The sequence below is a fragment of the Phyllobates terribilis genome, unplaced genomic scaffold (genome assembly GCF_046119375.1).
Source record: "Phyllobates terribilis strain yellow unplaced genomic scaffold, ASM4611937v1 Scaffold_4__5_contigs__length_816908805, whole genome shotgun sequence".
In the NCBI taxonomy this organism is placed as follows: domain Eukaryota; kingdom Metazoa; phylum Chordata; class Amphibia; order Anura; family Dendrobatidae; genus Phyllobates; species Phyllobates terribilis.
The window spans coordinates 681,694,309-681,709,247 of record NW_027362764.1 but is presented as its reverse complement, the minus strand read 5'-3'; the positions used below and the strand labels follow the sequence as shown (position 1 = coordinate 681,709,247).

Below are 14,939 nucleotides of genomic sequence, written 5' to 3'. Positions count from 1 at the left end.
GAGCAAGGAAGGCAAGGAAGGTGCGGAAGGAATTTGGGAGGGGGGGGTGATTCCTGCTAGGGCCCTGAAATCATAAAACAGGCAGGAGAGTCTGACGCATGGTGACGGAGAGGTTGTAGGGGCAGATAGGGGGTTTTGTCACGTGCGAGCACGTGTGCATGCTGGCTTGTGTGTGAGAGTGCGCTTCCTAGGTGTGGCGCGCTGCAGACAGTCAAAGGGATTGTTCCCTTTCATTAAAAGTTAATCCCCGGCTGCAGGCTATTAGAAAGCAACTAACCGCACTCTACTCACCCTACCCGGGTCTACCGGTGAGTCTCGCCTCTGCTCCTGGCGTGTGGCATTGGCCGTGAAGCTGACGTTCCGTCGACAGCGCTGCAGCCGATTAGTGAGCTCAGCGGCTCTGAGTGGGGCGTTGTGTCTACAAGACCTTTTAATGAAGCCAGCAAAAAAATTGAAGAAAAGGGAAAGCACAAAAGGACCTGGTCTTGTTGAGCACTGGAAAGGGCAGCCGGCAGCCAGACATCAAAGTAGAAAAGCAGCAAGTGAGAGGCTTGTCTCTGCCTACGGCCACACCACCCTGAACACGTCTGATCTCGTCTGATCTTGGAAGCTAAGCAGGGCTGGGCCTGGTTAGTACTTGGATGGGAGACCACCTGGGAATACCAGGTGCTGTAGGCTTTTGCTTTTTCCTTCCTTCCACCAGCAGGGGGCACTCTCTTCTATGCCTTTTTTCCATTCCCTTTCACAAGTGCACACATTCATTCTCTTTTCTTTTTTTCATTTGCTTTCTCTCTTGCGCTATTTCATTTCTTCAAAATACCAGCATCCTTCTGATCATCGTGTGCCTCCAGCATTGTTGCTTCTTTACTTTTAATACTAGGACCAGCGTCTCCCGCATGGCTGGAGGCAACCACCAGTAACCCTAAGCAGAAGACCTTTGCAGGCAACATGACCCTCCCCCCTGAAGAGCTGCTCAAAGTCGCTGGCAACCATCTCACCCTCTTCCTTCATTCACCCCGGGACGTCTCGCTCCGCCCCCAAGTTACGGGTCCAGCTTGCTCTTTCTGTCACATTACCGCGATGAAGGGTTTAGCCTTCAGCAGCAAGGGAGAGGCATGTCTCTGCCTACGGCCACATCACCCTGAACACGCTCGATCTCATCTGATCTTGGAAGCTAAGCAGGTTTGGGCCTGGTTAGTACTTGGATGGGAGACTGTAAAATAATACTCTTCCTGTATTATTTTTTTCTACTGAGGACTTCTCAAAGTATCAATAACACGATATTCTTATAAAAAAATGTATCTATTTATTCTAGGATTGTCCATTAAAAAGAATCAGATTGCAGCAGGTACATACAATAATTAGTTATAAAGTAATTGTCCATTTGTCCATAATTAGCTTAATTGTTTAATTGCTGAGATTCACCCATCTTTCCTTGGATCCTGGCTGGTAAATCATGTCTTTGTCCAGCATGTGTCCAGGCCTACATGTCATCTGCTTCTCAGCATGAAGATTCTGTGTCTTGTGGGGTGGGCAGAGCAAGAGAGCCCCCCCTTTCTGTACCATGGGCTTTTATAGCCAGTCGTTTGGACACCTGTTCTACATATGGTAGTGAACCAAAAATACACACACAAATAGCGCATGTCAACTAGACACGATGGCTGAGGCATAGAACTCAGAAAAATGATTATCGATTAACATTCCAAATGAATTTCCATAATTAACCATTTAACATTTCCCCCTTTTTGAGACTAAAAGGACTTTAACTGAAATATCTCAAAAGAAGATACATTCATCAATCATTTTTTCTTTCCTTCTTCCTTGGCAATATCATTAAATTACCATAATAATAATAATAGTAATAATAGTATCAATATCGGATTATTATTGTTATATAATGATGTGAATTCATGTTATGGTAAGCCGTGACTAATAATCATTTAATATGTATAATTATACTTCCCTATATCTAAATTGAAGCAATCGCGGGTTCAATCGTCATCATCTGATGTCATCGGGTCGTCGTCTCGTCTTCTTCTTGGTTCTTTTATAACACAGTCTTTAGATGAAAACTCCTTTGAAATAAATTACAGCATGTAGATATTGTACAGTCCATAATTGTGCTCATTATTGTTCAGTCCATAAACTGTACTCTTTATTAGAAAGATCATGTGTGTCAGTTGATAAGAAAACAAAGTCCATGGATGAAATGTAGCTTTAATATCTGTGCAGTGTGACCTGGACTTACGTTGGATCGTCTTTGGAATCTTCCGTGTGTCCGCACTGGTCTCGTGTCACTTTTGGAACAGATGTGACGTCTTTGGTCAGTAAAGCAAGGGTTAACTTGACACTTTCCTGCTTTATATAGCACCATAACCAGTACTCAGTCCTTTATATCCAGGACACATATGCCAGGTATTACCTGTTCACCAGCTTTCATTGAAGCGTTGCAGGTGATAAGAAACCACTGGAACGTGATGAAACTTCAACACAACAGAGTACATATAGGATCATCGTCCTCTGCCGTCCTGGTGATCAGTGGTGTGAATTGTATTGTATGTAATGGACACAGTCTATTATAACACTCAGCATTCACACCTGTTACCTTCTGAGACGTCCGGATATCAGTTGCTTCTTCTTGTAACTTTTGAGAATCTCTTTGATTTATAAAAATTAAAAGTCTTTATTAGGATAGAATTCATAATTGCGATGTCTTGATTGAAGTCTTCATTCCCTAATCTGATACCAAATCTGGCAGTTTTTCCTAACCTATAATATCACAGCGTACCATAGCAATCAGTAATATCCATCTAATTATTATCAAAATATTAAAATAAATTATGTTTGGAATAATAAACAATAATAGATAATAATTCATTATCAATCAAGTTCTCCATATGATAGAACATTTTTATGTCATAGGTGTAATTACCTTTTCCAACCCATAGGTGTCAGTGTATTTTGAAAAAACAAGTTTTTATATCTTTATTAAACCAATAATATCAAAGAATGTATACTCCTGAACCAAAATGAATAAAAATATATGAATGTATGAATGAATGAATGAATGAATGAATAAATGAATAAATGAATGAATGAATTGTTGTGTTTACTCAGAAAATGTAAACATTTTTTTCCTTAGCAATATATATTTAATGAAGCAATACTCTTGTATTAGACATTACTTTATTAAATATGAATGTGTTTTCTCAATTGAGATATTGAACTCAAATAAAATCAAATGAGAATTAAAAAATGAAAAAATAGAAAAATAAGAAGTATAAGGTAAGAATAAAATTTTAAAAATGAAAAATAAAATTAAGAGTAAAAATAAGAATAAAAATAAAAATAAGGCCTTTAAATTTTAATGACAAATGCAGAGTAATTATATTCTCCATAAAAAATACCCTTATATCTCCATTATCTGGATGATTTCATATTTGTCATAACCTTGTACCACCAAAAAATATTAAATTATGCAACTTTGCATGTAATACCCTTCTTAATTATACCATAGTACCTTATTATTATTTCTTCTTTATTAAAATGTGTGGAAAATAAGTATTGATCAAAAGTGATTATGTAATCAGGATCAAAAACACATTTTCCCCCTTAATACCAAAAATATTATTTTATAAAATTTATGTATATATCAGAACCCAATTAAAAATAATTATTCTTCTAGAAATATTGTGCATAAATTTCATATTGATGAGTAGCATAGATTTGACTAAAGAGAGGTGTGTACCTATTTAGGTAAGCATTAAAAATAATATTATAGTTATTCAAGAATATTATCATGTGGAAAATTATTCTAAATATAAATTTGCTTTGTAAACCATTTTGATGTGTGGTTGCCCTTATCCACTATTAGTTAAATCAAGAAATAATAATTATTAAAGAAATATAGAAATATATATATGTAGATAATACCTAATTATGTATTATAATTTCCTCAGAATTAAATATATTTTTGTACCTTCACATAAAGAAACATTTTTTTTTTTTAAACATACAAACATACGAGGCCTCTGTCACATCAATCACACTTAGCAGCTGCTGATTTACTCATCTGTCACCTTCACTCTGACATTCACAGATCTGTTCAACTCAAACATTCCACATATGAAGTTTTAGATATATATATATATATTTAACCCAAAATTGTTGTATCCCAATTTATTAATGCGCATTGCCATATCAATTGAATATCTTTATATTTCTTTGAATATTCCCCAAGTACATATTATATAATATGAGAGTAAGTGACTGGAATTTCAGACACTTGAAAAAACTCTTGTCTTAGATTCTTTTTTCACTGGCTGCCCGGTCTTAAGTTACATCAGTTGAAAATAGAATGAATGGGATCCTATACTATTATCTCAAAGTTCAAAGGCCGCAGCTGTCACACGTCATGCTGTAAAGCTACTTTAATTTGCACGAACACTTCATGCACAGAAAATATTAGCAACACAAAAGAATTAATAAGTATTACATATATATTATTGTTCAACTAGATATATTGTTATTATTTTAAAATGTTATACACATAAAATCATGCAATTTTTACACTTCCTGTGTGAATAAAGAAATAAATCCATTTTAGAGTTCTTTGATCAAATCCTGCTTTGGAATGAAAACTCTAAGGAAATATAAGAAAATAAAATTAAATATCAAATTCATACAGAAACAGAATTATTTAAATATCTTATACATATATTGGTTGGTTCTAATGTAATTCAAAATATTGCTACTTAAAGTTATATATATGAAGTTCTAATTTATTAGTTAATATGTATATATATATATATATTTTATAAACCTATATATAAATACAATTATACGCAATCTCTACTTAGACAAGTGTATATATATATATATACATATATATATATATATGAACTATTAGAAACTATGTAACTACAATTTTACTGTATAAGATTATAAATAAATATTGAGACATTGTATTACATTTTGATACAACATTATAATTACAGTTTTTCCTTAGCCACTCCCTAAACCAAATCTTCTGTCTCTCTCAAATATCTCCAGTAACGCCCTATTTAGGAAAGACATTTTTCTATCCTTCAAAACCTCAGAGAACTGCCTGTTCTTCTGTCCACATTCCATGACGTCACAGTGAGTTGGTCGTCTCACCTGTCTCTGTCCATCAGTTTCAGCCATTTTCCTTTTTAGAGAATCACAGTTCTGACTGAGAATTAACTCATTCTGTGGAGAGATGGATCTTTGCACTGGCTGATATGGCTTATAACATATATGAAATCTTCTGCGTATTTGATAGAGTTCACTATGGGGATGACTCAGTCTAGGAGAGTTTGATATTGGCTTTTGGTAAGATTTTACCTTTCCTGGTTTTATAAATTTAGCTTGATTTATTTTCTTTTCACGATTCTCATGTTTTCTAACAAAATCCAGCATCTGCGCACATTCAAATAATGAATTTTTTTGTGATGCCATAACTTGGGAAACTGAATTTAGGAATTTGAATTTTTGTACAAAAGTTGTTATCATATGTTGTACTTTTCCATTTTTGATGAGAGCTTTGTACAACCGTTCAAATTTGGACATGAATGTATATGTACATTCCTTCCTACCAATCCTTAGTTTCTGCAGATCTTCTATGTTGGGAAAATCCTTTGTGACACAATAAATCAAATATCTTAATCTGTCCGAATCATTTTCCCATCCATTAGGAGAGTCATTTTCACAGGGCATTAAATGTAAACGTCTGGACAATGTCACAGGAATCCATATTTTAAATAATTGATTCCTCTCCTCATTGGATAAATCAAACTTATCAGAGAAGCTCTCAAATGTCTCTGAATTTCTACAGGCATGGATTTTGACATCATATTTTGGCATGATTTTGTATAATTTCAGCAAATTTTTCCTCATTTTAATTTGGAGTTGAGCCTGGGTAATTCCAGAATTCTCTGATATTTTTAGTGGCTCTTGTACGTCCGTTCCTCCTACGTCACTCACGTCTCCTCCCACATCACCTAGTATGTCGGTTTCTCGTATGTCAGTCATGTCTCCTCCCATGTCAGGTTTCTGTATGTCCGTCTCTTGGTCAGACCCAAGGTCACCTTCAGTTACAGACACGTGTCTTACTTCTTGTTCATTTTCCACATTACAGTCAGAATCAGTATCACCGTCTGACACTTCTACACTATTTTCCTGCTTAGAAATCTCTAACACAAGACTATGAAAAAAATCTACCAAATGTAGAATATTTCTCAATTTCTGTTTGTCTCTATTTACCAATTTAGAAGTTAACTGTAAATTCTGCAATTCACATTCTTTGTATAAACTGAGCCACAAAACTTCTATGTCATCTCCTACATTACCTTTGAAATTAATATTACTTTGTTTAGCAAAAGAAGAAATTATATCCATATTTTGCTTACCTTAAGATTCCTTGGCTTCTCTTTATCAGCACATCCTGTCTTCAGTTCGTCTGATTCTTTTCCTGTGTGATTCTGTTCTTGTTAGTACCTCTGCTTCCTGTCTTTCCTCAGTCTGTAGGTCCTTTCTGCTTCTCGTGACAAACTAGTGAATTTACTGACACGTGAACAACAGCTGTTCAGCTCGTCAGGACTCCCCCCTTGTTCACGGAAGAAATTCACTTACTTAATTTAAAAAACAAAAAAACAGGACTGGCTGGCTCACCATTGTAAAATAATACTCTTCCTGTATTATTTTTTTCTACTGAGGACTTCTCAAAGTATCAATATCACGATATTCTTATAAAAAATTGTATCTATTTATTCTTGGATTGTCCATTAAAAAGAATCAGATTGCAGCAGGTACATACAATAATTAGTTATAAAGTAATTGTCCATTTGTCCATAATTAGCTTAATTGTTGAGATTCACCCATCTTTCTTTGGATCCTGGCTGGTAAATCATGTCTTTGTCCAGCATGTGTCCAGGCCTACATGTCATCTGCTTCTCAGCATGAAGATTCTGTGTCTTGTGGGGTGGGCAGAGCAAGAGAGCCCCCCCTTTCTGTACCATGGGCTTTTATAGCCAGTCGTATGGACACCTGTTCTACATATGGTAGTGAACTAAAAATACACACACAAATAGCACATGTCAACTAGACACGATGGCTGAGGCATAGAACTCAGAAAAATGATTATCGATTAACATTCCAAATTAATTTCCATAATTAACCATTTAAAGGAGACCGCCTGGGAATGCCAGGTGTTGTAGGCTTTTGCGTTTTCCTTCCACCAGCAGGGGGCACTCTCTTCTATGCCTTTTTTCCATTCCCTTTCACAAGTGCACACATTCATTCTCTTTTCTTTTTTTCATTTGCTTTCTCTCTTGCGCTATTTCATCTCTGCAAAATACCAGCATCCTTCTGATCACCGTGGGCCTCCAGCATTGTTGCTTCTTTACTTTTAATACTAGGCTCCTTTTCACCAGGACCAGCGTCTCCCGGGTGGCTGGAGGCAACCACCGGTAACCCCAAGCAGAAGGCCTTTGCAGGCAACACGACCCTCCCCCCTGAAGAGCAGCTCAAAGTCACTGGCAACCATCTCACCCTCTTCGTTCATTCACCCCTGGACGTCTCGCTCAGCCCCCAAGTTACGGGTCCAGCTTGCTCTTTCTGTCACATTACCGCGATGAAGGGTTTAGCCTGCAGGAAACCCTGCGCCGAGCCATTTTTGAAGACACCTGATGCGGCGGGTGAATCACTGCTAAACAAACCACACCTGTAGGGACGGCACAGCCTTTGCATGGACCCTTCGGAGCCCGCCCCGTCACGGCCAGATTGCTTGCCACAAAGCGATCCTGAGAAAGGCTGGCCGGGCGATGGATCGAGCAGCGTCCACTGGCCATACCACCTTGTATACGCCCGATTTTGTCTGATCTCAGAAGCAAAGCAGGGCTGGGCTCAGACAGTACTTGTATGGGAGACCTCCTGGGAACACCGGGTGCTGTAGACCATTTTGATGACGTTTTGCCCTACTGCCCAGCTCGGCTAGCATGGAACGGCGCCTTGCCGGACACCGACCTTAAGTAACTTAGATGATGGAAGCCCAAGGCCTCTGAGCCAGTTTGCAGCCAAGTACGCTACCCCGCCGCCTTCACGCAGGCCTAACACCGAGCTCCTTGCCACGGCTAGGAGTGCTTATTGACTCCGCAGCTCGCCTTGTGGAAATGATGGCTTTAAAAGCACCCGAGGCCGTGAAGGGGCCAGGCTTTCAGCAGGTGCCCAGGGAAGGTTTTGGATGCCGACCGCCTAGCGAGGACCAGCAGAAGTAACATGTTTCTCTGCAAAGAAGCTTGTGTAACCAAGCCAGATGGCTGACAAAGAGCTAACCTCAGTGCAAGGAAGGCAAGGAAGGAATTGGGGAGGTGGGGGGGGTGATTCCTGCTAGGGCCCTGAAATCATAAAACAGGCAGGAGAGTCTGACGCATGGTGACGGAGAGGTTGTAGGGGCAGATAGGGGGTGTTGTCATGTGCGAGCACGTGTGCATGCTGGCTTGTGTGTGAGAGTGCGCTTCCTAGGTGTGGCGCGCTGCAGACAGTCAAAGGGATTGTTCCCTTTCATTAAAAGTTAATCCCCGCCTGCAGGCTATTAGAAAGCAACTAACCGCGCACTACTCACCCTACCCGGGTCTACCGGTGAGTCTCGCCTCTGCTGCCGGCCTGTGGCATTGGCCGTGAAGCTGACGTTCCGTCGACAGCGCTGCAGCCGATCAGTGAGCTCAGCGGCTCTGAGTGGGGCGTTGTATCTACAAGACCTTTTAAGGAAGCCAGCAAAAAAATTGAAGAGAAGGGAAAGCACAAAAGGACCTGGTCTTGCTGAGCACTGGAAAGTGCAGCCGGCAGCCAGACTTCAAAGTAGGAAAGCAGCAAGTGAGAGGTTTGTCTCTGCCTACAGCCACACCACCCTGAACACGCTCGATCTCATTTGATCTTGGAAGGTAAGCAGGGTCAGGCCTGGTTAGTACTTGGATGGGAGAATGTAAAATAATACTCTTCCTGTATTATTTTTTTCTACTGAGGACTTCTCAAAGTATCAATATCACGATATTCTTATAAAAAAATGTATCTATTTATTCTTGGATTGTCCATTAAAAAGAATCAGATTGCAGCAGGTACATACAATAATTAGTGATAAAGTAATTGTCCATTTGTCCATAATTAGCTTAATTGTTGAGATTCACCCATCTTTCCTTGGATCCTGGCTGGTAAATCATGTCTTTGTCCAGCATGTGTCCAGGCCTACATGTCATCTGCTTCTCAGCATGAAGATTCTGTGTCTTGTGGGGTGGGCAGAGCAAGAGAGCCCCCCCTTTCTGTACCATGGGCTTTTATAGCCAGTCGTATGGACACCTGTTCTACATATGGTAGTGAACCAAAAATACACACACAAGAAGCGCATGTGAACTAGACACGATGGCTGAGGCATAGAACTCAGAAAAATGATTATCGATTAACATTCCAAATGAATTTCCATAATTAACCATTTAACAGAGACGGCTTGGGAATGCCAGGTGCTGTAGGCTTATGCTTTTTCCTTCCTTCCACCAGCAGGGGGCACTCTCTTTTATGCCTTTTTTCCATTCCCTTTCACAAGTGCACACATTCATTCTCTTTTCTTTTTTTCATTTGCTTTCTCTCTTGCGCTATTTCATCTCTGCAAAATACCAGCATCCTTGTGATCACCGTGGGCCTCCAGCATTGTTGCTTATTTACTTTTAATACTAGGCTCCTTTTCACCAGGACCAGCGTCTCCCGTGTGGCTGGAGGCAACCACCCGTAACCCCAAGCAGAAGACCTTTGCAGGCAACACGACCCTCCCCCCTGAAGAGCAGCTCAAAGTCACTGGCAACCATCTCACCCTCTTCCTTCATTCACCCCTGGACGTCTCGCTCCGCCCCCAAGTTACGGGTCCAGCTTGCTCTTTCTGTCACATTACCGCGATGAAGGGTTTAGCCTGCAGGAGACCCTGCGCGGAGCCATTTTTGAAGACACCTGATGCGGCGGGTGAATCACTGCTAAACAAAGCACACCTGTAGGGACGGCACAGCCTTTGCATGGACCCTTCGGAGCAAGCCCCATCACGGCCAGATTGCTCGCCATCAAGCGATTCTGAGAAAGGCTGGCCGGGCGATGGATCGAGCAGCGTCTACTGGCCATACCACCTTGGATACGCCGGATCTCGTCTGATTTCGGAAGCAAAGCAGGGCTGGGTTCAGTCAGTACTTGAATGGTAGACCACCTGGGAGCACCGGGTGCTGTAGACCATTTTGATGAAGTTTTGCCCTACTGCCCAGCTCAGCTAGCATGGAACAGCGCCTTGCCGGACACCGACCTTAAGTAACTGAGATGATGTAAGCCCCAAGGCCTCTGAGCCAGTTGGCAGCTAAGTACGCTACCCCGCCGCCCTTCACGCAGGCCTGACACCGAGCTCCTTACCGCGCCTAGGAGTGCTTATTGACTCCGCAGCTCGCCGTGAGGAAATGATGGCGTTAAAAGCACCCGGGGCCGTGAAGGGGCCAAACTTTCAGCAGGTGCCCAGGGAAGGTTTTGGATGCCGGCCGCCTAGCGAGGGCCAGCAGAAGTAACATGTTTCTCTGCAAAGAAGCTTGTGTAACCAAGCCAGACGGCTGCCAAAGAGCTAACCTCAGTGGAAGGAAGGCAAGGAAGGTAAGGAAGGTGCGGAAGGAATTGGGGAGGGGGGGGTGATTCCTGCTAGGGCCCTGAAATCATAAAACAGGCAGGAGAGTCTGACGCATGGTGACGGAGAGGTTGTAGGGGCAGATAGGGGGTGTTGTCACGTGCGAGCACGTGTGCATGCTGGTTTGTGTGTGAGAGTGCGCTTCCTGGGTGTGGCGCGCTGCAGACAGTCAAAGGGATTGTTCCCTTTCATTAAAAGTTAATCCCCGGCTGCAGGCTATTAGAAAGCAACTAACCGCGCTCTACTCACCCTACCCGGGTCTACCGGTGAGTCTCGCCTCTGCTCCCGGCCTGTGGCATTGGCCGTGAAGCTGACGTTCCGTCGACAGCGCTGCAGCCGATCAGTGAGCTCAGCAGCTCTGAGTGGGGCGTTGTGTCTACAAGACCTTTTAAGAAAGCCAGCAAAAAAATTGAAGAGAAGGGAAAGCACAAAAGGACCTGGTCTTGCTGAGCACTGGAAAGGGCAGCCGGCAGCCAGACTTCAACGTAGATAAGCAGCAAGTGAGAGGCTTGTCTTTGCCCGATCTCGTCTGATTTCAGAAGCTAAGCAGGGTCAGGCTTGGTTAGTACTTAGATGGGATACCACTTGGGAATACCAGGTGCTGTAGGCTTTTGCTTTTTCCTTCCTTCCACCAGCAGGGGGCACTCTCTTCTATGCCTTTTTTCCATTCCCTTTCACAAGTGCACACATTCATTCTCTTTTCTTTTTTTCATTTGCTTTCTCTCTTGCGCTATTTCATCTCTGCAAAATACCAGCATCCTTCTGATCACCGTGGGCCTCCAGCATTGTTGCTTCTTTACTTTTAATACTAGGCTCCTTTTCACCAGGACCAGCGTCTCTCACGTGCCTGGAGGCAACCACCGGTAAAACCAAGCAGAAGACCTTTGCAGGCAACACGACCCTCCCCCCTGAAGAGCAGCTCAAAGTCATTGGCAACCATCTCACCCTCTTCCTTCATTCACCCCTGGACGTCTCGCTCCGTCCCCAAGTTACGGGTCCAGCTTGCTCTTTCTGTCACATTACCGCGATGAAGGGTTTAGCCTGCAGGAGACCCTGCGCCAAGCCATTTTTGAAGACACCTGATGCGGCGGGTGAATCACTGCTAAACAAACCACACCTGTAATGATGGCACAGCCTTTGCATGGACCCTTCGGAGACCGCCCCGTCACGGCCAGATTGCTCGCCACCAAGCGATCCTGAGAAAGGCTGGCCGGGTGATGGATCAAGCAGCGTCTACTGGCCATACCAGCTTAGATACGCCCGATCTCGGAAGCAAAGCAGGGCTGGGCTCAGAGAGTACTTGGATGGGAGACCTCCTGGGAACACCGGGTGCTGTATACCATTTTGATGACGTTTTGCCCTACTGCCCAGCATGACTAGCATGGAACGGCGCCTTGCCGGACACCGACCTTAAGTAACTTAGATGATGGAAGCCCCAAGGCCTCTGAGCCAGTTGGCAGCTAAGTACGCTACCCCGCCGCCTTCACGCACGCCTGACACCGAGCTCCTTGCCACGGCTAGGAGTGCTTATTGACTCCGCAGCTCGCCGTGTGGAAATGATGGCGTTAAAAGCACCCGGGGCCGTGAAGGGGCCAGGCTTTCAGCAGGTGCCCAGGGAAGGTTTTTCATGCCGGCCGCCTAGCGAGGGCCAGCAGAAGTAACATGTTTCTCTGCAAAGAAGCTTGTGTAACCAAGCCAGACGGCTGACAAAGAGCTAACCTCAGTGCAAGGAAGGCAAGGAAGGTGCGGAAGGAATTGGGGAGGGGGGGGTGATTCCTGCTAGGGCCCTGAAATCATAAAACAGGCAGGAGAGTCTGACGCATGGTGACGGAAAGGTTGTAGGGGCAGATAGGGGGTGTTGTCACGTGCGAGCACGTGTGCATGCTGGCTTGTGTGTGAGAGTGCGCTTCCTAGGTGTGGCGCGCTGCAGACAGTCAAATGGATTGTTCCCTTTCATTAAAAGTTAATCCCCGGCTGCAGACTATTAGAAAGCAACAAACCGCGCTCTACTCACCCTACCCGGGTCTACCAGTGAGTCTCGCCTCTGCTCCCGGCCTGTGGCATTGGCCGTGAAGCTGACGTTCCGTCGACAGTGCTGCAGCCGATCAGTGAGCTCAGCGGCTCTGAGTGGGGCGTTCTGTCTACACGACCTTTTAAGGAAGTCAGCAAAAAAATTGAAGAGAAGGGAAAGCACAAAAGGACCTGGTCTTGCTGAACACTGGAAAGGGCATCCGGCAGCCAGACTTCAAAGTAGAAAAGCAGCAAGTGAGAGGCTTGTCTCTGCCCACGGCCACACCACCATAAACACGCCCAATCTCATCTGATCTTGGAAGCTAAGCAGCGTCAGACTTGGTTGGTACTTGCATGGGAGACTGCCTGGGAATACCAGGTGCTGTAGGCTTTTGCTTTTTCCATCCTTCCACCAGCAGGGGGCACTCTCTTCTATGCCTTTTTTCCATTCCCTTTCACAAGTGCACAAATTCTTTCTCTTTTCTTTTTTTCATTTGCTTTCTCTCTTGCGCTATTTCATCTCTGCAAAATACCAGCATCCTTCTGATCACCGTGGGCCTCCAGCATTGTTGCTTCTTTACTTTTAATACTAGGCTCCTTTTCACCAGGACCAGCGTCTCCCGGGTGGCTGGAGGCAACAACCGGTAACCCCAAGCAGAAGACTTTTGCAGGCAACACGACTCTCCCCCCTGAAGAGCAGCTCAAAGTCACTGGCAACCATCACACCCTCTTCCTTCATTCACCCCTGGACGTCTCGCTCCGCCCCCAAGTTACGGGTCCAGCTTGCTCTTTCTGTCACATTACCGCGATGAAGAGTTTAGCCTGCAGGGGACCCTGCGCCGAGACATTTTTGAAGACACCTGATGCGGCGGGTGAATCACTGCTAAACAAACCACACCTGTAGGGACTAGAGATGAGCGTTGTTCTACTCAAACTGTTCGCCAATCTCAAATTCGAGCTGTTTTGGGCGGTGTTCGAGCCGTTCGGCGAACACGAACAATTTGAGAAAAATTCGGCTGTTCGAGGTTATGTTCGATAACTGTTCGTGCACCAAAATCATAACGGGATTTTTTCTCAGTAATGATGAAAATTAATGTTAATACGCAGTTTGAGTGTACAGCGGGGTGGGGGGAGGGGCAGGGGATGGATCTCTGCAGGAACAATGAAGATCTCCATTTTTTTTCTCTTTCCCGCATTTGCAGTGGGGAGGTGCAATCTCTCAGCCTTTCAGCAGCGCACACACGGAGCGAAGTGCTTTTTTTCACACAAGCAAGGGCATGTGTCATTGGCAGTGTATGTCACATGTCCTTGCCCTATAAGACCAAGCCATTTTCCCCGTCGCCACCATTTTCTCACTGCTGCAGCTGCGTGTTAGACGGCACCGCTGTTGCTGTGTGCGCTATACCTTGTTAATTTCAAGCCAATTTTCGCACAAATCTACAGATAGCTTGGGAGTAGGGAATAGTTGTGATTGCAGTCCTTTTAAGGACTAGGTTACAGCATTTCCTACGACTTTTATCAGGCAGGTCTGTGCTCTTAAATAGATAGATTGTGGGAGTAAAGACTAATTGTAATTGGAGTCCTTTTCAGGACTAGGTTACATCAGTTCCTATCAGTTTTTGCCAGGCAGGTCTGTGCCAGTGCTGTGCAAGTTTTTTTCACAGCATTTGGCTGAATCTAGCAAAGCTAATCCTTTTTGGCCTATTGCAGAGTGTGTTAGTCAGTGGAGTAGCCTATCTGTGTTGCAAGATATACCACCTCTGTATAGAATACCAATTTTTTTACTGCACCTAGTGAAGTAAAATCTTTTGGGCATAGCATCATTCTATTAGTCCATCTATACTGACCTCCATCAGGTTGCAAATTGAATATAATTTTTTTCTGCATCTAGCTCTGAAAAAATATTGGGCTTCTAGCTGTGTGTGGGACTTGTTCTATTAATCCATCTATACAGACCTCCATCAGGTTGCAAACTGAATATATTTTTTTCTGCATCTACCTCTGAAAAAATCCCGAAAACAATCCCGAAAAGTAGGAAGAATGGGAAGCATTTATGGAAACCAGGATGGATGAACACAGAACTTAAACACATGCTAAAAAGAAAGAAAGAAATGTTTATTAAATGGAAAGAGGGAGGCATATCTAAAGAAGATTATAATGCAGTCTGCAGATCCTGCAGGGCACGTATCAGGTTAGCTAAAGCTGGCAA

The 14,939-nt window shown here is 43.4% G+C and overlaps 1 non-coding gene and 3 pseudogenes across 1 annotated transcript; all 4 read left to right on the top strand.

Annotated features, from left to right (window-relative positions):
- The first annotated feature begins 559 nt into the window (after positions 1 to 559).
- Positions 560 to 678, top strand: LOC141266324 (5S ribosomal RNA). Its single transcript, XR_012320364.1, has one exon. It is a non-coding gene; the product is annotated as a 5S ribosomal RNA (ribosomal RNA).
- Positions 679 to 7,855: 7,177 nt separating this feature from the next.
- Positions 7,856 to 7,975, top strand: LOC141270161 (5S ribosomal RNA; annotated as a pseudogene).
- Positions 7,976 to 10,166: 2,191 nt separating this feature from the next.
- LOC141270109 (5S ribosomal RNA) lies at positions 10,167 to 10,286 on the top strand (annotated as a pseudogene).
- A 2,716-nt stretch (positions 10,287 to 13,002) lies between these two features.
- On the top strand, positions 13,003 to 13,121 carry LOC141270035 (5S ribosomal RNA; annotated as a pseudogene).
- Positions 13,122 to 14,939: the final 1,818 nt, after the last annotated feature.